A 23,718-nucleotide genomic window follows, 5' to 3' on the forward strand; every position below is an offset into this window, starting at 1 on the left:
AACAATTAATTAAAAAATGATTTAGAAGAAAAGACAATATAAAAGCTGAAATGTAATAAAATATTTATATTGAAACAACTTAGGGTAGCCTCTAGTTGAGCACTTTCCAATAAAACACTAATATCGACTGCTAAGAGAATAGCAAGGGAGTAAATATTTGTGGTTTTTTTTTAGGAATTGATATGAAATGGTTTAACACTAACAAAAATTTATCCTCCAGACGATATATCATGTGCTCAGAATTTTGTGTAGGGTAGGTGGAAGATACATATATGAAATAGTGTAAAATATATCCATATTTTAAGAAGTCAATGCCTAGAAAAGGTTAGAGATTATATAGATTTCATATAGAAAGTATAGAGAATACGTTACAGGGTATCCTTTAGCAAACCTTTGTCCACTGAATATAAGGAGTTGTCCTATCAAAACTGATAATTAGAGTTCTACTATATATTTCTATACATTTACCCAATAAGCTACTTACTGGATATCTGTCAATCGATCACTCCCAGCTCTGCTGCTTCTTATTCTACCTCGTAATTTTATTTTTTTTTTTTTTTGTCTGTGCTCTGCTTTTGACGCACAACAAATATGCATTTCGAATTTGTTTAGGGCCGCATCATGTTTCAAATTTTATTGGCATATTTACCGTAAATTAAATGGTGCGTAAAGCACCTAACAAACCGCCCGGCCCGCAACGTCCCTATAAATCTGTCGGGGTGTCCACTGATGTGCACACGCGTCGTATACGCAATTTGTATGCCATTATTTGCTACGCAGTCGCTGGGCAGGGGCAGGGGCAGGGCGGGGTGTGATGCGGCAGGGTTGGGTACGAACAAGCAAACTGGGAGACAAATTACATTAATTGCTAACAAGCACACTCCAAAAACCAACCCCAAAAGGCCCCTTCTTCCCCCTCCCCCCCCCCCCCCCCCCCCCCCCCCCCCCTTCTACCTTCCATCTCGCCCGTCTTCTGCCTCTATTTCAACATATTCATTTGTCTGCCACTTCCTTTGCCGCCTCACATCAATTTGTTTGTAAATTTTTTCCTTTTTAAGGACTTTGCTGCGTTTTTTATTCCCATTTCTTTCTCTGCCTTTTGTTTATTTTTGCAACAGCTGCCTGAGCTCGCTTGTAGCGATGATAAGTAATACATTGTCTGATAATTGCTTTCAATCTATTCAACAAATTTTAATAAGGGAAACGCAAGCAACAGGAGCAACAGCAGCAGGAGGGGCAACATCAATGTGCAATTTGGAGCAGAAATTAATTAAAATGCAAATTAATGTGCAATTAAAAGCCAAGCCGAATCTCTTCTCTGCTTTTTTTTTCGATAGTCATATTTGAGCGATTTCGCTTGAAATGCCATCGCATCAATATGCAAATGAAATCAACTTTTCCAAATAATAATAAAAAGAAGATAAACAATAAGCTGAAATCAAATATACATTGAATTGAGTTTTTATTTCTCCTATCAATTACGCTCTTACTTTTCCTTTTATGGTCGAAGCAAGTCAATGAAATTCTCACTAAAGATTGCAGGGTATTGAATATGCTGTATTTGATATAATACATTCATGAATACATTCGATTCCTTTGCGCTTGCCTCAGCTTGTCAGCATTTGTAAGGATTTTCCACATCATCAAGCGAGCCTGCGTAAGTGGCTGAAATACTTTCAAGGACTTTCAAAGACTTTTTCACCTTTGAATATTTCTCAATATTTGACTGCCCCTCCCCACTCAGTCCGTTCTTTTCTTCATTTATTCTCTCCTCTCTATCTCATTCATCATCCTCTTCCTAATCTTCTCTAACTCCTCCTTGCTCTGTCGTTCTTTTATCCTCCTCTTTGTGTAACCCGATCTTCTTATATGTCTCTATTTCTCTTCATAACAACCACTTATCTCTCTGTCTATTGCTATATATTTCTATCTCTTTTTATTCACCTCTTTCTATCCATCCCTCTTACTTTTGTTCTCTCTCTCTCTCGCTCTCTCTCGCTCTCTCTCTCTCTCTCTCTCTCTCTCTCTCTCTCTCTTCTCTACTCAATCACCTTTCTCAATCACCTTTCTAGTTTTTGTGTCTAATATCTATTTCTATCTCTTTCTTTTACTTATCTCCTGAACCTGTCAATCTCTCTCTCTCTCTTTTTGCTTTTTCTCTCTCTGTCTTCCTCAACAATTTTACATTACACTTTCGCCTGGTCTCATTTTCCCGCATTCTCTCCCTCTTCCCACTCTATCTTATTATCCTTTCTTATTTGCATTCTCTATCGTCCATTTCGCTCTCCCTCTCCCTTTCAATGGTATATTCCCTGCAGCTTTCAGATTTTCATTTCGTTAACCATAATTATTCCTGACTTACTTCCGTCCTTTATGCTCACTTTATTAGTTACGTTTCTACCATTCTGTGTGTGTATGTGTGTGTGTGTGACTGTCTTTGTTGCTCTTTCCCATGGTCACATTCGCCACATTTGCATGTTTTGTTTGCCTTATCTTTGGCTTTGATTTATCTCGCCTTTCTGCATTATGTCCTGCATGGCTACATTACTTCCATTCTGTTAACTATCTTATTGTCTACATTCATTACGAAAGCCAACCCCCGCTGCTAATCTTGTTCCATTCATGCCCCTTCATATGGGGGGGACGAACCGACCCTTGGCAAAACTTGGCTTCCCACACGATACGCAGACATATACACATTACACATACACATACATACATACGTACATACATATATGCATAACCAGATATCGAGTATCTGTGACCGCAGGAGTACGTGCTAAATAAAAGAATTTGTCAGATTGCCAGATAAACAATGAGAAAGGGGAGGTGTCTGAGGGCAAACTAGACATGATCATACATGCATATGTATGTGTATATATGTTTAGGAGAATATGTGAATATGTATGCAATCAAACAAAATGGCAATAATCGCATTACCGTTAGGCAAATCCACTTAAATGGAAATCAATCAGGCCCATTATCTAGCTGGTAACAACAACAACAATAACAACAGCATGGAAAATTGCCAATCAGTGGAAATTTATAGGGAAAATTGTAGGCAAAGTGCACGAAAGGTTGAACGCGCAAAAGCTTCGCAGTCGAAGGCCTCAAGTGCTAGCTGCTGGCCATATGCTGGAATCAGTTAGCAATATACCAATCGGCTGGCAGCAAGTGGTTGCAAACCAAAGGTTAATCACCCCTCAAGGCACAGGGCACACACACATACACACAGCGAGCACATATGCGTGTGTGTGTGTGTGTGTGTGTGTGTGAAGCGTCAGACAGCAGCTTGAAGTGAAGCTGAAGGCCCGAGTGTAAGGAACATGTAGGGTTAAGCCTCTAGAGGGTTTGAGCTTCAAAGCTTTTTGCAAAATGGCGCACATGTGTGTAAGTCTGTGTGTCTGTGTGTGTGTGCGTGTGTGTGTTGCTTTAGCACTTTCAATGCGCCCAAGTTCTCGATTTGACTTCAACTGAACTTTTGCGTGTTTCAATACCATAAATTCTGCATGCCTCTCTAAGCAAAAGAAATCACGTATGTGTGCATGTGTGTGTGTGTTTTGTTTTTGTTTCAGTTAAACTTTGCGGCTTAGCAAAGCATAAAACATTTCCAAATGCATTATTGTTCAACTTTTTCCCAAAAAGAAAGTTATATTTAATTTTTAGTGTTTGCTTTAGTAAAAGTGTGTGTGAGAAAAAGAGAGAGAGAGAGAGAAAGAGGACGGAAGGGAAGGGGGCTGGTAAATGATAGCTTTAAACTTTTAAAACAGTTAAGCGTTATCCAACGGAAACAATCATTGAAAGTGCTGTTAACTCTTGCAAGGCGCCGCCAAGCATTGACAAATGACAGACAGGCCACGCTCGCCCTGACAATGAATCATCCCCGATAGAATCATTAGGGCACATAGCCATACCCCAACCCCTCATCCCCCTTGGCTAGAGTCCCTGTGCTAAGCGCATTTTAGCACACAATCAAAATACATACGAAATGAGCTGCTGATTATTTTTTCATTAGCACGCAAAGAATTTCTTATTAAAATAAGGGTTGGGGCTGCTCTTGGGCTTGGGATATGGTATTGTGGAGCTGTGCAAGTGTCTGAGTGCTTTGTCTATGGGGGGTAGCACGAGCCCCGCCAGAAATGTCACAGTTCATTTTTATTTATTGGCACAATATCCTGTTTGGGCTGTCTTTGCCCATGCCGCATGATTCATTCCGAGCTGGGGCTGGGACTGGGGCTGGGGCTTTAGTCAAATAAGGAAATGCTGTAAATAAAGGCACATGACACGCGATGTGGGCGCAGCCTAAGAAAGCAACTGCCAAAAATTCAGAAATAATTATTAGGAAAGTATAGAAAATTAAATACCCTAGCCTGGTTGGCATGGCACTAGAAATTTTACAGTGACGGTGCAAATTGTGAAATACCCGTATAATTCCAATACGAAATGCGATAGAATTACATATAAATTAAAATTAATTTTAATATATGTTTTATATACAGCTCTGATCATAAATAGTATCATGATACAAAACATAAAGTAAGTTAAATCATACATGATTTCAAATTTATATTATAAGAAAACATTAGTTTATAGTAATAATTTTAATTATTATTTATTTAACAGAATAACTAAGATTCTTCATTACATATTAAAAATCCAGAGGGAAACTCTTCAGTACACCTAAAATCTAATAAGTTAAAACATAACAAAATATATATGGAATAGATTATTATTACAGACTTTATGAATCTAAGCTAAGATAAGAACCATTTCTATACTCTATATTCTAGATAAATTAAATCCCTTTATGGTGTTTGACTGCATATAAATGCCCATTAATTTTAATTAAAAGCCATAAACAAAGCTCAAATATATTAACATAATTTATAAAGTCACTCCTTTGCACATTTCATAGCACATTTATGGTACTCTCTCGCTCCAAAGTGTATCAAAAAGCATAAATATAAATATAAATGAAATTCAAATGCAATGCACAAAATGTTTAACATTTGTTTGTGTGGCCCACTCGGCCCTTTGATGCAGCTCGTTGAGCCATTCAAAGGATACTCACACACACACAGACACACATACATATAGAAACACCCTCGCAAAGCTCATAGCTGGCACCCTTTGCTATGTTCTAATAAAATTTAAATGCAACTCTTGCGGCAAAGCCTAGCACAAACTAACCCCTCGGGTTGTGCAATTCTATGTGTGTGTGTGTGTGTGAGAGAGAGAGTGTTTGGGTATGTGTGTGTGTGCTCTGCGTTGGTTGCTTGCTCAGCGCAGCAGAAGACCCAAAAATAACAACAACAACAACAACAAGTATTTGCCGGCATTTGTCGAATACCCGAAAAAAATGTAAGCAGGAAACAGCGGCAGCAGCAGCAGCAGGAGCAGGAGCAGGAGCAGCAGCAGCAACTCAGAGGCCGCATATTGATTTTTGTCACGGTCGCATCCACCACCGCATCGTAGCCGCGCGGGGGTTGTTTTCCGTTAGTTTTTCCCCCGTCGAAAACACACACACACACACATACACACCAAATAACAACAAAGCAAATGCAATCAGCGTGTGGTACAAGGACAAAGCCGCCAGCTGTTTTTGGAGTTCGGACTTCGACTTCCACTTCCACCTCGACTTGGACTCGGCAAGAATTGGTGAGAGTTTTGTGTCTGGGGCCAAAGGCCGCAGCTCGTGTGTTGCTTATGAGATGCAAATATTTGGACAGTCAAATTACGCACAAACACACAGTATTTTGCTCAGTGTACGCATGCCAAATGAAAGTACAGCAACAACAACAACAATAACAATAGCAGCAACCGGCAAATGGGGCTACAAGTGTTTTGTAGCAGACAGGCGACTGTCTGCATGTGGCGCTCGCTCTTTATGTGCGCGTGTATGCGTGTGTTATGTATGTCTGTGTGTGTGTGTGTGTGTGTGTCAAAAAGGAAACTCCGCAAATTACTACAAACAACACGGGAACGAATAAAAAGCCAAGCAGGCTGACTGCATTACAAACGCATGAATGAACAACGAAGCCTGGCAGAAAGAAAATGAAAGACAGTTGGCCTGACGGGCAAATACCCTGTTAAACATAATGATAAGGTAGACTTATTCTTATTCCTACATCGTAAAACAAAAAAAAAAATAAGAGTAGAAAAAACCCTTTCCATAAATGACTAAACTAGAGATTATAGAAAACTCAGTAAATATTTATGAACGCCTCTAGAAGATATGTCGATAAATTAATATAAATTGAAAAGCTTTGAAAACTTATTTTAAACAACATTTTTTTCATTTTACAGAGTCAAACATTCTTTTATCCATTTAAAAAATTAAAAAAAAAGAGAAAAAAAATTGATATGATAAAATCTTAAAAAAAAATTTCTCGTAAATAGAAATTTCCTTGGGAATATTTTATTCGATTTTATTCGATATCTAGAGATTCATTTGCAAACAAGGAAAATATGCAGAAAATCCTGCGATCATATTGAATGAATTGAACTTTTGCCCATTCTCAATATCACATCGCAACTCAACCTACCGTTCCCTTCCCGTACAGGGTATTCAAAAGCGCTGCACAAGTGCCTGCGAAAAGCCTCTAAAAAGCTGCAGCTGAGCTGCTTAATGTGACTTTGCCGCTGGCAGGCAGCCTGCCTACTATAACTCGGCAGAGTCTCCCAGTTCTGCCTCCCCCACAATTTGCTCCAGCTACATCTCCCGCCATCGCTGCCATTCCCCATTCCCAACATCGTGGTTCCACTCTCGTTCTCCGTTTCAGGTACAAGTCAAAGCCGTCAGCCACGCCCCTCAAAAATGCACATTAAACACACCTTGCATGACTCATGCGGCAGCCGTGTCCTCGTCGTCGCACTGCTGCCTGCCTTATGCGCTCGACTGTATTATGGCCAAAAACGCAGGGGTAACCAACCCTGTTAGCATGTGTTAGTGTGTGTGTGTGTGTGTGTGTGTGTGTGTGTGTGTGTATTGGTGCGACTGCTGCACGCAAAAGCCGGCTTCTGTCGCCAGCGTCTGTCTGTGCGCCTCAGGCAGCGTCGTTTATGGCGCAAACTTGTTTAATATAATGAACAGTGCGGCAGCAAAGCCTTGCAGCCAAGTGTGGCAGGCAGGCTGGCTGGCAGGCTAGCTGGCTCTGTGGCAGCAGGCAGCACGTGAGTCAGCCTAACGGAGATGAAAAACCACCCCGTTTGTGGGCCGGCAACTGCACTGGAAAAACAACCACCAACAGCTGAAGCAGCAGCAGCAGCCGCAGCTCACTTCGTCTAGCCAAAAAAAAAAAAAAAAAAAGGAAAAGAAAATGCACAAAACTCTTCACTTGGCCGACATTTAATCAATATCTCAATACATCAATTACTCAGTGCTTCAACTCATTAGCCAGCAGACCGATTGCAAAACGTATTGATTAAAACTTGACCAGAACAACCAGTTCTGGTCATGTTCATTCTTGTCTGACAATCTCAATTGTGGCTACACCCAGTCGGAACGCAATGCATGCCAAAGGCACTTCTCCTGCATCTCCTCATTCACAACAACAATCACAATAATCGAGCAGATGTGTAATTGCTTTTTAATAACAGCTCGAGTTGAGCTAAAGCCTTGCCGTCTCCAAGGCTGTAATTTCACATCGACTTTGAAGTCTTTGTCAGCAAGCTGATAAACATGCATACAAATGCATGAATCTCGAACTGGTTTGACATATGCTGGCAATCTATTAGATTATAGCAATGGAAAATGAGTTTACATTGCGAGGATGAGAGTTAATGGAATGGTATAATATGATTGGATTACTGTATGAAAAATTTAAGACTTAAAAGGATTAAAGTAGCCAAGCCAAATAGTTGATAAATATGCTGACTAAAGAGAGCTTCGGATAGCAAATAGAAATCTATTTAAGACCATGGGATTAATCTATGCAAGGCTTAATGATAATGGAGTGGACTGACTCAACATTGAGACTGCTCTAAAAAAAAAGTTGGATTACTATATACAAAATTATGAGACCTTTCATAGTTCAGACTTAATCTTGACTTCAAAGAGCATTAAAGTATCCAAGTCAACCAGATGAGAAGCCTGGTTGGAGAACTCTTTACTTATCTTGAAATGTGTCAAAAAAAAAACTAATTTTTTATCAAATTAACATAAGTAAGCAAAAGCAAAAAGTCTGCCAAGTCGTTGCTTAGTGAAGGGCCACAAAAAACGCGTTTAGCGCTGCTTAACCCCAAACGAAAATTAAAATTATAATAAAGCCAACAAAAAAGTCAGCAAAATATTTTATCAAGATGATTTTATGAACATTCACTCATTATAAGCAGACGCTGACCGTTATTCATGACTGCAAGCGACGAAAAAAAAATGGAATCCTTTTGAAAGGAAACCATGACAACCGCACATATACATGTATAACGGGGTATAACTGGGCTATGATTATGTCGTCTACGTCGTCTGTTTATGTCTCGCCCATGTGGCGCCGTCTATCCGAAGGACCGCCTCTGCCTCCGAGTCCTGGCTCCCTCCGTGGCATGTCCTGGCTACGAGTTTTTGTGTTGCTCGCTTGGTCAGCTATCGCATGCATTTGACTGCAATGAACTTTTCAGCTTTTGAGCAGAGGAAATTGTTTGCTAAAAAGGAAAGCATAATTGCCAGAGAGGACATTTAAAAAGGAAATACAATTGACACAAGATATGCGTCACAGAAAATGGAAAGAAAAAATTACAAAAAAAAATTTAAATTAAAAAAAAAACGAATGCAGAAGGAATACAAAACCAGAGCAGAGGGCAGCTGGCAATTGTCAGGAGATTGTCATTAAAATGCTGCCAACTCAGCAAAAAAAAAGGAATAAAAAAAATTAAAATAAGGAAAAAAACTGCCCAACCTGCAGATGCCATGTAAATGTATTTGAAATAAATAAATTAATTAATTAATTAATAAATTAAGTTTCTGAGTTAATTAATTAATTAAGAAAAATTTAATGTACATAATAAAAATGTATTAATCAATGTATTATATTTTTATGCATTATATATAAATAATATTAATTAATAAAAGAAAGAAATTATGTTTATGTTTTTTTTAATTAGATAAAATTCTGCTAAAATTTCCTTATTTAAGATTTGAGCTTAACTCAGCTATAGGCGTAAATTATGAAATAGATAGCATATGAATCTGGAGTGCACTGAAGGGATTTCTTGTACCATCTTTAAGGCAAAGAAAAGTCTCTTCATATCAACAAGTTTCAACATTTCCTCCCCCACTGCTGATCTACTTCAATTATTAACTTCAATTTCATTTCGTTCCCATTTGCTCAACATGAACTTATTGCCTTTTGCAACTCGTTTGGCGGCTACAGGGTATCCAGCTAAAATGAAAAGGCGAAATACGTGACTCTACAATTTGCAGTTGATCTGTTAAATTACAAGTTTTCAGCATCAAAACAGACTAAAGTTTTCCCTTTGCAGTGATGTCATATGAAAAACAGACACGAAACGAAATATACTTTTGCTTATTTTTGCCAGCACAAATCTCATCAAAAGTTTTTGGGTGGTGGGGGCTGCTACTCCTGCTGCTGCTGCTGCTGCTGCTGAAATGTAGCGTAAGGATTTAGTCAAAGTAATCCTCGTGCCAAACCTTTTTTTTTTCTAATCTGCCCATCAGAGAGCATCATCACGTTTAAGCCTGACAAATCGTATCTATTTCGAAACTCAGCCACAAAATGGCCCAGCAAATCGCTCATAATTGTTAACGGCAATAAATTTTGCAGCGTTCACCTGCCACGCCCCGCTTTAATTTGGACTCTGCTTATCAGAAATGAAACAGACAATAAAAGGCGAGAACGACGACGGAGAACTATGAGCGCAACTCTGTTTATAAACGAGTTAAACTTTAGTTAATCGCATCAAAGCTATAAACAGCGCGTGTCTGTCTATGAGTGTGTGCGTGTATGTGTGTGTATGTGTGCGTGCGTATGTGAGCGGTTGGCAACACACTTTTCTCTGTCGGATTTTACAGCGCATTGTTGTTGCGGCAGCGAAAATTCAATTTACTGAAATTGAAAATGCGGTGGTGGCTGCATTGGCCGAACTTCCGTATTGATAGCAGCGCAACAAAACTCACACACACACTCACTTACACACACATACACACACAGGGAGTCGCGCTTCTTGTCAGTGTTGCCAACTGCGTGAAAAGCACGTACACTGACGGCTTAACAACTTATTTATGCTTAGCTATGCTCTACCAAACGCAATTGCTGATGTCGATGTCGCAAATACCCTAGGCAAATTAATGAGCATTGTGGGTATATTGCATTTAGAGATATTTTCCTTGAGGTGTGCGTGAAAAGTAGAATATGAATCTATGTAGAATAGTAATTAGTAAAAGATTGAAAGTAAATGGAAATAAAATATTTGGGACATTTATGTGTCTCTTAATATAAAATATATTTATAAATAATTTCCAGATAATAAATACCCATCTTAAAATCAATTTGTCCGACGAGTAGAAAAAATATTTGTTTTAATGATTTTTCTAGAATTCTTAATTATTAAAGTTTTTGTCATAAAAAATGTAAGGAAATTTTTAGCTCTTGAACTATTTAGAAAATTTTAATTTCATATTCTCTCTTATTTGCACTATTCTCTCCTCTCTACCTCTCCAACTCTAGCTCAGCTGCACTGCACACATAGCTGTGTCCCTTTCTCCTGTAGGGTATCTCGGACTCCTCCACAATACCTCATCGATTTGCTGGCAAACTTATTTGCACACCAGGTCCTTTCATTTGCCTGTGAGGCGGCAGCGCCTGTTCGTGGAGTCAGCACGGCATTTGCCATTGAGTGGGTTGGGTGGTGCTGCTGGCCCATCATTGATGACGCCGGTGCGCGGTGGGGTGGGCTGGTTAGGGTGGTTAGCTAGGTTAAGTCGAGTGTTGATTCACTCGTTTTGTTGTTTTTCTTCCTTTTTTTCTGTGCTGTTGATTTTTCACATTGTTCGCCTTGGCGAATATCATTTAAATTTAATGCTAAAGTTCAGTTCAGTTTATTCAAATTGTGAATGCTCGCTGTATCGTATTTATGCATAGCAGCAGATATTGAATTGCTTTCACGAAATTTAAGATGCCTGGCAATGTCTGTATGTATTTATGTATTCTTATGTATATTGGCAAGGCGCCGTAGCAGAAGTTAAGCTCGTGCACAAGGACAGCCAGGGAATGCATATAAAGAGGACGGAATGGAACGCGTTGCTATCTAATAAAAATAAATTGCAATATGAAACTATTTTGCACAACAAAAACAAACACACGGACAAAGACACAAGCACACACACACATACAGAATGCAGGAGGAAGCACAACTAGCTGCGAGGCAGTCAAAAAAGCGCGCAATACAAAACAATGCAAGAAAGCAAGAGACACGACTCAGAGAAAGACAGAGACAGCGAAAGAGAGACAAAGAGAAAGAGCCAAGCACGCACAATAAATGGCCAAGCAACATGAGCAGCCAACTTAGAGCTACCCCCATCGCCCCCCCGCCCCGCGCACTTTAACACGTTATCTGCAGCATACAAATAGTTGGGCAATAAGCAGCAAGAGCAAAAAAAGAATGTAAACGAGTCCTTTATGGCTGAGATATTCATGTTGATGGCAACTGAAGCCCTTGCGCTGCCTCTGCTCCCTATTAATGGCAAATCTATGTAAACGGCGTGTGCTTTAACTCTCTCTGTCTGTGTGAGTGTGTGTGCTGATGTGTGTGTGTGTGTGTGCCTGAGTCACACCTTTGCCAGCTTTGATGTGCATTTCATTTGATAACATTGCGAGTGACAGACGAAAATGTGAGCTGCCAAAAGCTAGCGCCAAATCATTATGATAATGGTGTGCGCTGATGTTTGTGTGAGTGTATGTGTGTGTCTCTCTGTCTTTCTATCTCTGTGGCAGGCCTAGGAATAGCGACACGAGCATATGAACACGCGCAACTCAGCACAAAAGCTGAACAAGTTCGGTCAAAAATCATAGCCTACATTTGTGCGCAATATGCCTGCAGCATTTACTTACTGCACAGTGGTGTATTGCTATTGAAAAAGGTTTTTAAAATTCAATTATTATAGTAAGAAAAAAACTTAGATTAGTTACAAAAAAAAATAATATGTTATCCTTGCTATAAGCGACTTTCTCTTTTTCTACTCAACTTTACTTTCCATTTATTTAGAGCAACTGATCTCTATTGTTTTTTAATCTATCTTCCATCCTCCTTCTCTACTTTAAATTTCTTAATAGCTTATCTCTACCCTTCTTGAATCTTCTATATCTCAACTCTTTTATGCTCAACTCTAATATACCATACCACAATTTTCTCTACATATGCTCGTATGTTCATTGGGGCTAATCTCTCTACCCTTTTCTACTCTACTCTACTATAATTTTCTCTACACTTTTCTACCTTACTCTACTCTACTCTTCTCTACTCTTCTCTACTCTACTCTACTCTACTCTACTCTACTCTACTCTCCTCTACTCTCCCCTAATCTCCTCTACTCTAATCTTCTCTACACTTTTCTACACTACTCTACTCTACTCTACTCTACTCTAGTCTCCTCTACTCTCCTCTACTCTCCCCTAATCTCCTCTACTCTAATCTTCTCTACACTTTTCTACACTACTTTACTCTCCTCTACTCTCCCCAACTCTACTCTACTCAACTACTCTATTCTACTCTACTCTTCTCCCTCTCTCCTCTTCTTTCTGCTCCATATGACCCTTAACTCTACTCTACTCTCCCCTACACTCCTCTCCCCTCCCCTTCACTCAACATCTAACCCTATATCACACAAATTCCCCTTGCGTCCGACTAATTTCTGTTTCATTTCGCACCACTTTGCGCTTTTGTTTAATTGTTGTATACTCGCAATTTTTTGTTGTTGTTGGGGGTCTAAAAAATTTGGGTCATGCGATACGTATGTATGTACATAGTTGTAGATAATGCAAATGCTGATAAATTGCATGCAATTCATATAAGTAGCAAAGCGTAAGCGTGACTGACATGGGAATAGTGATAAATGAGGAAGCCAGAACAGTCGGGCGGGGGCAGGAGGCGAAAAGACAGGCGCAACTTGTCAAAGGGGGGGGTGGAAAGTTTGAAGGGTTGATAACTGACGTTGACTTTGACGTTTTGATAAGCAAACCGAGCAGCATCGAGCTGCTCTGATGATCTGTCATAGCTGCTAGACAAGTGACAAGTGAAACAGCGCTCGCACTGCTCACAGCAACTTCAGCCACATAGCTCTGATTGACTTGATGTGGGCGTGGCAACGCCCTCAACTTGCAATTGAGACATTATGAGTGTATGAACAAACAAACAAAAAACTTAATGGCATACAGACAGTCAAGTAGGCAGACAGACAGAGAGACCGAGAGACAGACAGACAGACAGGCAAATTGCATTTGCATCGGTCAACTTCATTAAGCCAATAAATGACAGCAAGCTGTGCACTTTAATTATTAAATTTATACTCTAATTAAGCATTGCAGTGCACTCTCTCTGTCTCTCTCTCTCTCTCTCTCTGTCTCTCTCTCATCCGCTCTCTCTGTCTAACTTTCCCACTGATCCACTTTCTCTCTCTCTCTCTCTCTCTCTCTCTCTCTAGCGCTCTCTTCGGCCGTCTCTGCATGCACAAGCATTTGCCATTGTATTGCATTGCGTTAATCAAATGAGCGCGAGCGTGCGTTGTGCGTTTAATTATGCAATCAGTCGCAAGTGTCGCTTGATGCTGTAAATAAAACGAGTGAGGCACTCGAGCCAACGAGTGAGCCAAGCGAGCAGATGCCCTGTGCTGATGCTGGAATTGTTGGCGTAATTGGAGTGGTTGAAGTAAGGTGGAATATTAAAGATAGACTTGGCTCAGAATTGCAATAAGAGAGGGAGAGAGAGACAGCCAGACAGAAGAAGCAGATAGAAAGATCAAAATAAGGAGAGAAGAGAAATAAAAAGAGAGAGAGAGGGTAAGACAGAGGCTGGGAAAACAATGAGAGGAAGAGATCGAGAGAGAAAGAAAATGTGTATGCTTGAGCAACAAAGAGAGACAGAGGAAGAAACAGAGCTAGCAAGAGAAAATAATTAATAAGAGAGAGAGAGAGAGAGAGAAAGGAGTGCAAGGATGATAGAAAATATTGAAGGACAAAAAAAATAGATAAAGAGAAGTCACTGAGAAAGCGAGAGAATCAGAAAGATCGAGCAATAGATAAAAGGAAAAAGAAGGAAATACAATGAGATACCGAAAGAAAAGCAGAAAAGTAGCAAGATATATATATATATATAAAGAGAAAAATACAGAAAAATAGTTAGAGAAGGACACGGAGTGGGGAGAAAACAGAAATTGATAGAATGAAACAAGAGTGAAACAGAAAGACGCACAAATATATAGACAGCAGAAGAAAGCAAAAGAGAGGGACAACATTTAACAATTTATTTCAATTCTCTCCTCATAGTACATAGAATTTAAACTACCATTTCCAGTTACCTCCAAATTTACAGGGTATTTAATGTGACACACAATCGCTATCATATTTAAATAATCATATTGCACACTAAAACTGACATTCCATAAATGAAAAAAAAAATGTGAAATTGATTTCGAATTGCGATAAATGCGAAACTTCAATTCCCAATACCACAACCTCCCACAAGCCGCCACGCCCGCCTGACAGCTGTCTCAGGCAGGCAGGCAGGCAGGCAGGCGAGTCGGCCAGTGAGCTGCGCCTAATTAATGCAATTGTAACAAATTGTGTTGAAACGAGTTGAATGGCAGCCATCGAGTCACTGGGCCAGTCCGCGTCTGGCTCATTAGCCAAAGTGCCACGAGCAGTCCATCTTAATTGAATTAACACTAATGAGCATGCAGCGCTGGCCACATACGTACATATATTTAGTTATGCAGCCGTATATATATGTATATCGTCTATCTAATCGTATGCTAAAACAAAACTGTGAACTCTCGACTGCTGACACAGTTTCATGGACACGCCCCAGGCACTTCCTGCTGCTGCCACACACACACACACACACACACACACACACATCCTGCGCCGCAATGACAGCTCAATAAATTTCTAAAATTCGAAAAAATTCTAAAAAAAAAAAAAAAAAAATTTGGTGTGACCCACTTAAGGACATTTACAGTGACAGACGGATACAACGAGATACAGATACAGATACAGATACAGGTGTTAAATTAGCAAAGTGCTGTTCGCCTGCCAAAGTGCTTGCCAATTAACCAATTTGCGCGCTCGACCAGCTTTGGTCAATGCAGCTCGCATCGGTTCGTTGCAATGGCTAAATATATCCAAAAATCCTCTGAAACGTATCCATGAGATACATCTACAACGGCCACAGCTATATCTGCAGATACACATCAAGATACAGCTTTAATAGCGCATTTCTGCCATGAGTCTCGCATACTAATCAAGACGCTCGGTTTTATGTGCGTGTAGCCAAAACAAAATAAGAAATAGAAAAAAGAAAAAAAAAAAATCTCCAATTGATTACGCTCAACATTTATTCAATTTGGCTGCCTTATCTTGATTTTTCCATCTTTATATTTATTTCGCTATGTATATTCATATATGTTTTTATGGCTAATGGACGCAATTAGCACAATAGCTTGGATCGCCAACCAAGAGCTTCCAACAATAGTCAACCAAAAAGCCTAGCAAAACTTGATTTGTTTTCTTAGAATTATTTATATGTTTAAAAATAATTTAACTACCAGAAAAAAAAGAACGAAATTAAATTAAATTTATTCTTTAAATTTTTAATGATTTTACTTAATTTTAATTAATAGCAAATTAAACAAAGAATATATTTTAGAAATATCTTTTAGTTTATAAGGCAGTTAACTACAAATATTTCATTTTCAAGAGAGTATCTCTATTTCACATCCTCATCTTCCATCTTATAGATTATACATTTTATCTTTTATTCTTCTATATTCTTTTTTTTTCAATCTTCTGCCTTCCATTTTATATCTTCCATTTACCATTACCACAAATATTTTATACGCTATCTTTTAAATATTATGTTCTATCTACTATTTATCTAAATCTATCTATATCTATTCTACCTCGTGGCTTTCATATGTCGTGTTCTCTCTTCCATCTAACTTCTGCCTTCTCTCTCCCATCATCTTGTTAAATGTGGTTAAATAATATATAATTTTTATTTTTATAAATATATTTCCGCTCTCTTTCCCTCAGAGACATTTCAACTAGTAAATCAGCTAAAGCTTACGTAAATTTGCTAGCTCTTGCCACTATTTTTCCAACGTTGGCCTTTGTGATTCATACAAAGCGGAAAATAAAATAAAACAAAGGCAAATATATATATTTTCCCGGGCAGTTCATGAACCTTTTCACCTGTTGCGCGCCAGCTACAGCAGCAACAGCAACAGCAGCAGCAGCAGGCACGCACATCGAGTACAAATATAAGAATTTGTTGCTGCCACAGCAAACAGAACAAATACAAGAAAAGTAAACAAAGCCGAGCGATGCTCAAATTTCCTTATTCAAATTGGTATTTCAAATCGATTCATCAATCATGGACAAGTCGCTGCATGACATAACCGATCCAGCTGTAAATCGAGCTGCTGTCCGAATCGAATGTAGCTAAACTTGTTGCTCAGCTCGTAATGAGATGAAGCGAGCGAAAGAGAGAGAGTGAGAGAGAGAGGGAGCCATAAATAACAAACATCCTATAGATATGCATCAATTAAGCTTTCATTCTAACATAACATAACATAACAATTTTCGATTTGTGGCCCAAAATAGAAACCGGTTCTCGAATGTTTTACGGCCTACGCGAGGCGAGTGAACGTGTATCTCAAAGATACTTGTATGGAAAACCTCGTTTCAAGTGTTTGCTTGGGTCAATTCAGTTTACACACAGTGAACGTCATCAATGCGGGCCCACAGCCACGCCCACACACAAAAATGGGCTAAAAGCAAATATCAAGCCGAAGACTTACCATTTGCATAGCGGCCGCTTGTGAATTGCCAAAAATTTGTGCAGCTGTGTAAATAGAAGAGGGAAAGAGAGAGCGAACACTGAACACTGCGAATTGAATGGAATATGGAATATGGAGGCTTGAGCAAATGTTAGCTTAAGCATGCGTATCTATAATTTAATAAGTTCGGACTAACAAAGGGCTGAGATGATGTTACGAGCTCGTTTCTTTGCATAAATTTGCAGCGCGTGTTTGGCACGCAACGAAACTAATCAAGAGACAAAGTAAAAAGCAAAATATGACAACAACAAAAAAAAACTTTGTCGCATTTTAATGTTAATTAATGAGCTGTTGAGAACTCCCCAGGTGTGCGTGTGTGTGTGTGTGTGCTGCTCGGCAAACAAGTTATTAATATATGAGCATCTAGAAACCAACTTAAAACCGGCCGGCGTGCGTTTTCTTGACTGAGGTTAGTTAGCAGACTTGGAAATGAATTGCAATTTTCCGCCTTGGCTTATGTGATATGGCAAAGCGGCCAGCTGTCAGTTAAGAATTCACAAGCAACTGGCAGAATTTACAATGCAGATTAAAGCGTCAGCGAACGACGAGTGCGATAAACGAAAAGCCTCATAAATTATAATTTGATGATCAATTAAAGCTAGCAGCAGCTTACAAGTCACATTTACTATGCAGATTAAAACATATTTTGACAGGCAGAGAGAGCTATAGAGAGAGATAGAAGTAGCGAGAGGGAAGCAAAAAAGATCTCTTGCTACATAAAATAATTTATTTAGTGATCCAAAAAGAAGTGGAGATCTGAGACTGAAGCAGAAAGTGCAGCAAATGCCGGAGTTGTTGGCAATAATCAAAAAAAAATTATCAATCAAAAAGCAAATAATTATATAAAAAAAAATCATTAAATTTATATAAAGAAATACAAAAATTATTCAATATAAATATTAAACATAAATAAAAGAAAATTATCCAATTTTAATATTTATGTATTTACTTTATTTATATATATATATATATATATATATATATATATATATATATATATATATATATATATATATATATATATATATATATATATATAAAAATACATAATAATAACTGGGATATTTAATAAAAAAAAAAAATATATATTTTTTAAATATTATTTATTGTTATTAAAATATCTTATTATTTACCAAGTCAAGCAAGGAATGCTTCAACATTATAAAATGGAAGAAAATAATAAAAATAATAAATTAAAAAAAAAAAAAATAAAATAAAATAAATAAATAAATATATATATATATATATATATATATATATATATATATATATATATATATATATATATATATATATATATATATATATATAAATATATATATTTATTTATTTATTTTATTTTATTTTTTTTTTTTTTTTTAATTTATTATTTTTATTATTTTTCTTCCATTTTATAATGTTGAAGCATTCCTTGCTTGACTTGGTAAATAATAAGATATTTTAATAACAATAAATAATATTTAAAAAATATATATTTTTTTTTTTTATTAAATATCCCAGTTATTATTATGTATTTTTCAGCAAATTCAAGTTTCTGTCCCTTCAGGTAAACTGTTGACATTTATTTAGACCAAGCTGAACGGGACTTAGACCGCAGTAGTTTATTTTACTCGAATAAAGTTTAGCTAGCAGAAAGTCGAAGATAAATCTAAAGTAAGATAGCAAATTATTTTTGAAGACTCATCTCTTGCCATTTTTCATATGCTTTCAACTGCTTATTGGACAGCAGCAAATGTTGCATAAAAGTTAGCCAATTGACATAGAGCAGCCGTTGGTAGCAGTTGCAATGAGCCACTCGAACCAAAGTAAGTGCGTACAAAAGAAAAGTAAAGTTCTATTTGCTGTCAGTTTTTTTGGCCAAAGGATACACGAGCTGCATAAAAAATAAAAAATAAAAGCCAACTACAGGTTCGTCTGCCCCAGGTGAAAACCGGCTTGGGCGACAGGTTGCTGCTGCTATTTATTTGCTACATCACACTGAGAAGTCAGGCACAAGTTCTCTGTCTCTCTCTCCCTCCCATTCACTCACTCTCTGCCTCCTTCTCGCTCTCAACAGGATGGCCAAGCGACAGCTGCAACAAAATCATTTTGGTAGCTGAAGGCACGCACAGCGGCAATTGTTGTGGTCAAAAGAGGAACAGCTACGCAAAGATAGATAGAGAGACAACGTGAGAGAGAGAGAAAGAGAGACAGAGAGAGTGAGAAGCAGAGATAGAAGAGAAGCGGCAACTAGTAGCAAGCAGCATTAGGGAAGCAACAAAAGATACAAAAAAGGCAACAAAAATACAGCGTAAGAAAAGAAAAACCCGTTTTACAACAATTTGCTGCTACTTGCAGCAGTTGCCGCAACTGCTGCTTGCCACAAAACCACAGACGGAGGGGCGGGCCGGGGAAGCCAGACGAAGACGCTAAACTGGACTTGCCTTCTGATTGGCGCGACATTCCAGCTAGAAGCAGCAGCAGCAGCAGCAGCACACTGGATAATGTATCTCGCAATTATGTTTTATGATTGCATGTGGCCCCCAAATATATGGAGAAGCAGAGAGAGAGAGAGAGAGAGAGAGAGGGGTATACATTTGAGCAAATGAATTGCCTGTTGTCTGACTGAAAGCGCTCTGTGAATAATGAATGCAGCTGACAGATTCGTAGCTGTTAGTTCTTCGCGCTGAAATATTTATACGGACAGAGCTCAACACTCGGCGCTTGCCAAAATGCAGCTAAACCGCTGCCGAGACAGACACGGACACAGATACAGATTGAGATACATTTGTATCTCAAGCTGGTATTTTAGGTTCTCTCACGTGTTTTCTTGGCTCTGTTGTTGTTTCGTACACACGTTTTAATGTGACTTTTATTGTGCTGCCTGCTTTGTTGTCTCATTTCGTATTCAAGTTTTGTGTTCACCTTCGCTTTGAACCTGGCGAACGGAGCATTTGAGCCGTTGGCCAAAAGCGTGAATCGGGCGCGAGTTGCTGGAGAGAAATACTTATTCTGGTTTAGTTTCTTATTTACAAGAAAAATCTTCTCTCCCTCTCGTCCCACACTCTTTCTCTCTCAGTGGCTTAGAGCAGTTGCTAATTGGCCGCAGCTCTTTGTCTTTTATGGGCGCCGAGAACTATTTTGGTCCGAATTCAATTAGAGCCTTTCCAATGTATATATAATGGAAGCAACAGTTAGCTGAATGAGGCCCAAATCGAGGCGCGGAAGTGTCAGAAAAGCAATTTGGGAACGAGGCAAGAGACATTCTAGGAATTGGCTGACAAATTGCCCTGCGAGCAGCTGAGCCACAAATGTCGTTGAAAATTTTTTGTTGAAGCGGCTAAAGTTGAAATTTTTTAACTGTTTGCTAACTTAACTATTTTAAGTTTTTTATTATTATTTAAATGCTTTTACAGTCATGTTCGGATGCTTTAGCTGCATTTGAAGAATGAAAGTCGTAAAAAATAAATAAATAAATAAATTATCTAACAGAGATAAACCAATCAAAATAGTATGTTTGACTATCTAGTAATATTTTCTTTTTCATACAATAATATTTTCAATTTAATTCAATTAATACTTAATATAAATACCTTCATTTAAAATTTAAAACAATGGACAGATTTTAAGCTTATACAAAAAATATATGAATAACACATTACTCTTTAACTGATAAATATAATTGTTAATTATTGATGATTGTTAATTGTGTATTATTTAAACAGAGTTTACATCCCTGTATTAATAATCCAAGCAACTAATAATAGCCAAACAAAAAATGTTTGCAGCTTTTAATGTAATTTTTTTCAAAGAGCTATTAATAAGTGTTAATAATTAATGATTAATAAAACAAATAATATATATTTAATCATTAATAGCATTAAGCTTTACATAAAATCAGCATTTCATTATCAATAGCTAATGTAATTAATTTTATTACTTTCAGATCAATCAAATTAATAAATTTATTAAAGTTTAATTTTAGTTCCAGCTACTCCTATTTGACACTCCTATTTCGTCTAAAAACCTGTTTTACAAAACCACCAATGAAACATGTTTCAAAAATTGGCAAAGTTTACTAAACACCAATAAACTTCATCAAAAAGAAAAAAAAAGTCATATTTTATATAGCTGCTAAAATTGAATAAAATTCGAAATATTTCACTTTCAGCTGCAACATGTGCAATAAAAATTACAAAAATTTCATTCCAATGATTTCAGTTAAATGTCAAAGGCAAAAACGAAGAAAAATAAATAGACAAAAAAAAATATATATAGAAAGCTCCAAATTGTAAAATTCATATTGGATTTAGTTCAATGTGAATGCGAGCTGCAGGCTTCAATTCCAATTGGGTGCAACAACATGGCGTCCACACAAGCACACACACACACACTCACACTCACTCACACATACATGCATAGACGTGTAGACAGGTTAATGGTAAAACTTACAGGCTTTTGTTTGCTTTTGTTTTGCTTTTTGCTTTTTGCTTTTTCTGCAAATAATCCGCTTTTAGAGGCCAACAACAATAACAATAACAATGCAGCCGCTGTGCACTGTTATTATATTTAATAATATTTATATATTTATCATATATTTATGGCACACACACAAACACACATATATAATATATTGATAGTATGGCTATTTGCTTAACAAATTTATTTAAATGCGATTTTATTTTATTATTTTTTTTCCACACTTTGCACTTGATTTACCAGAATATTTATGCGCGGCGCGCTGTCTGCATATTTATTTGTACAATAATACATATACAACAATATATCATATAGCGACTGTGAAAAGCCGAAAAGCCAACGCACTTTTCCAACTTGATTTTTAACACTCGACGCCGACGACGACAATAACAACAACAACGCCAAGTAGACAAAAGTCGACAAAAACGTGCAATTATTTGCAAACTGCGACTGCGACGCGACGCAGCCGCCGCGCTAAAATTCACAGCGTAGACAACAAAACCGGTAATTTGACGGCGTCGCTGCCTTTTTTATGGCCACTGTACAAGAAGTGCTGCGGCTGGTGCTGCTGCTGCTGCTTGTGCCGCTTGTGTTATTGTATTTGCTTTTGCTTTTGTTTTTGCTAAGGGCGCGCGCACGCGTAGCGCAGCTAGTTATTAAGGCGCTCAGTCAAAGCGCTCACACGTACTCACGGCTCGAAGTCACAACGTAAACTAACGTAACGTAACGAACAATGGCCAAACATTCAGCAACATAACCACCACCAACAAAGTGGTGAGTTGAGCCGAGCTGGTGAGTATAAGTGAGCATACAACGGTTGGTGTAACGTATCAAACATGTTGCTAAGAGTGTTTCAGCAACATTTAAGAGAGTTGAAAAGGGTTTTAAGAATAGGAGTATAATTACAGCTAAAAGTTAATATTAAAAGTGTATTATTTTTATTATATGGCTTAATAACTAAATTACAATAATGCTGCTGTTAGCACATTCTACCCTTACAACAATCAACTGTAGTCGAACATGCTGCAAAACAAGTAGCAACATTTGACAATTAGAATTTAGAGTTGTAGCGAATAACTTGATAAATGCATATATATTGATAATTGTTTATATAATTTCATAAAATGAAGTTTTGAGAATTGCACACGTACAGCATTGTGTATAAACTGCTTTACAAAGTTTTGGTTCACAAACTTTCTTTGTTTGCAGCTTAGCTTCAGCATACAACATGCAACGCAAAAGCGTTCGAAGTCTTCTAAAGTAAGCACTCTGCAGCAACATAAGACACACAAAGACGTATAATGTAACCCGCATAATCGAGCTTATTCACACGCTGCCTGAGTTAAGTGCAGCTTAAAAAGCAGTTTGTATAGACACACATGTTGCGCAACTTTGTTGCGCAACACAAATGCTGACAAACATGTCTATGTTGTCAACTTTGTTGACCGTTAAAGTTTGAAAGTATTTTTGGAAATATGAAAATCAATAAATGTATAATTAATAATATTTGCCTAACAAATATTATAGAAAAATTTTAAAAAATAAATAAAAAAAATATATATATATAAAGATAGAATCTAAATTATTTTTGTAAAAACAAAATTTAGTTTATGTAATTCAACTCATGTTATTTTTTCTTTTAATAATAAAACAAAACAACTTGTTTATTTATTAATACACTTATTTTTATAATTTTATGTTCAATACATAAAAAATATATTTTATATTTTACTATAATTAAAATATACTACAAATTCTAAATTATTTTTAATTTAATTATTAATAATTAATTTAAGAATTTAAAGAAAAAAGTTGAATTAATATAAATTTCAATACATTCATCAACTAGTCACATTATTAAATTATACGTTTTAATTTCTTAAGCGACTTAAATTAACTTAAATGCGATTTGAGCTCAGCAAGTGAATTTAACTGGCAAATGGCTATGTGCAGCACGTGGCAGTTACCGCAAACACACACACACACACACACAAATAGTCTTTGGCAGACATCTGTTAACCAAAACTACAACATTTTGGCAGCAAACAGGGCCAACAAATTGCATGTGTTACTGTAAACACGTAGCCACGGCCTAAAGGATCACACACACAGGCAAACACACACACTCACACATACATACATTGTCCCCACACGTGTGTAAAATTTATAGATGGCCAAGAGGCTGCTGCTGCTGC

The 23,718-nt window shown here is 37.5% G+C and overlaps 1 protein-coding gene across 8 annotated transcripts in view; it reads right to left on the reverse strand.

The window, feature by feature from the left end:
* The window catches only part of stan (Protocadherin-like wing polarity protein stan), a 78,262-nt gene extending 56,038 nt beyond the window's left edge, over positions 1–22,224 (reverse strand). For 7 of the 8 annotated variants that reach the window (XR_016270588.1, XR_016270587.1, XR_016270586.1 and 4 more), the window contains exon 1: positions 21,497–22,224. The gene's annotated coding sequence lies outside the window, so the exon portion shown is untranslated. Of the gene's footprint in view, positions 1–17,026; positions 17,071–21,496 lie in introns of all 8 variants that reach the window. The other variant, XM_089471696.1, reaches the window with a different exon arrangement.
* Positions 22,225–23,718: the final 1,494 nt, after the last annotated feature.

This window comes from Drosophila arizonae, chromosome 5 (genome assembly GCF_054131065.1).
Source record: "Drosophila arizonae isolate 15081-1271.41 chromosome 5, UAZ_ARI_1.0, whole genome shotgun sequence".
NCBI classification, from domain to species: Eukaryota; Metazoa; Arthropoda; class Insecta; order Diptera; family Drosophilidae; genus Drosophila; species Drosophila arizonae.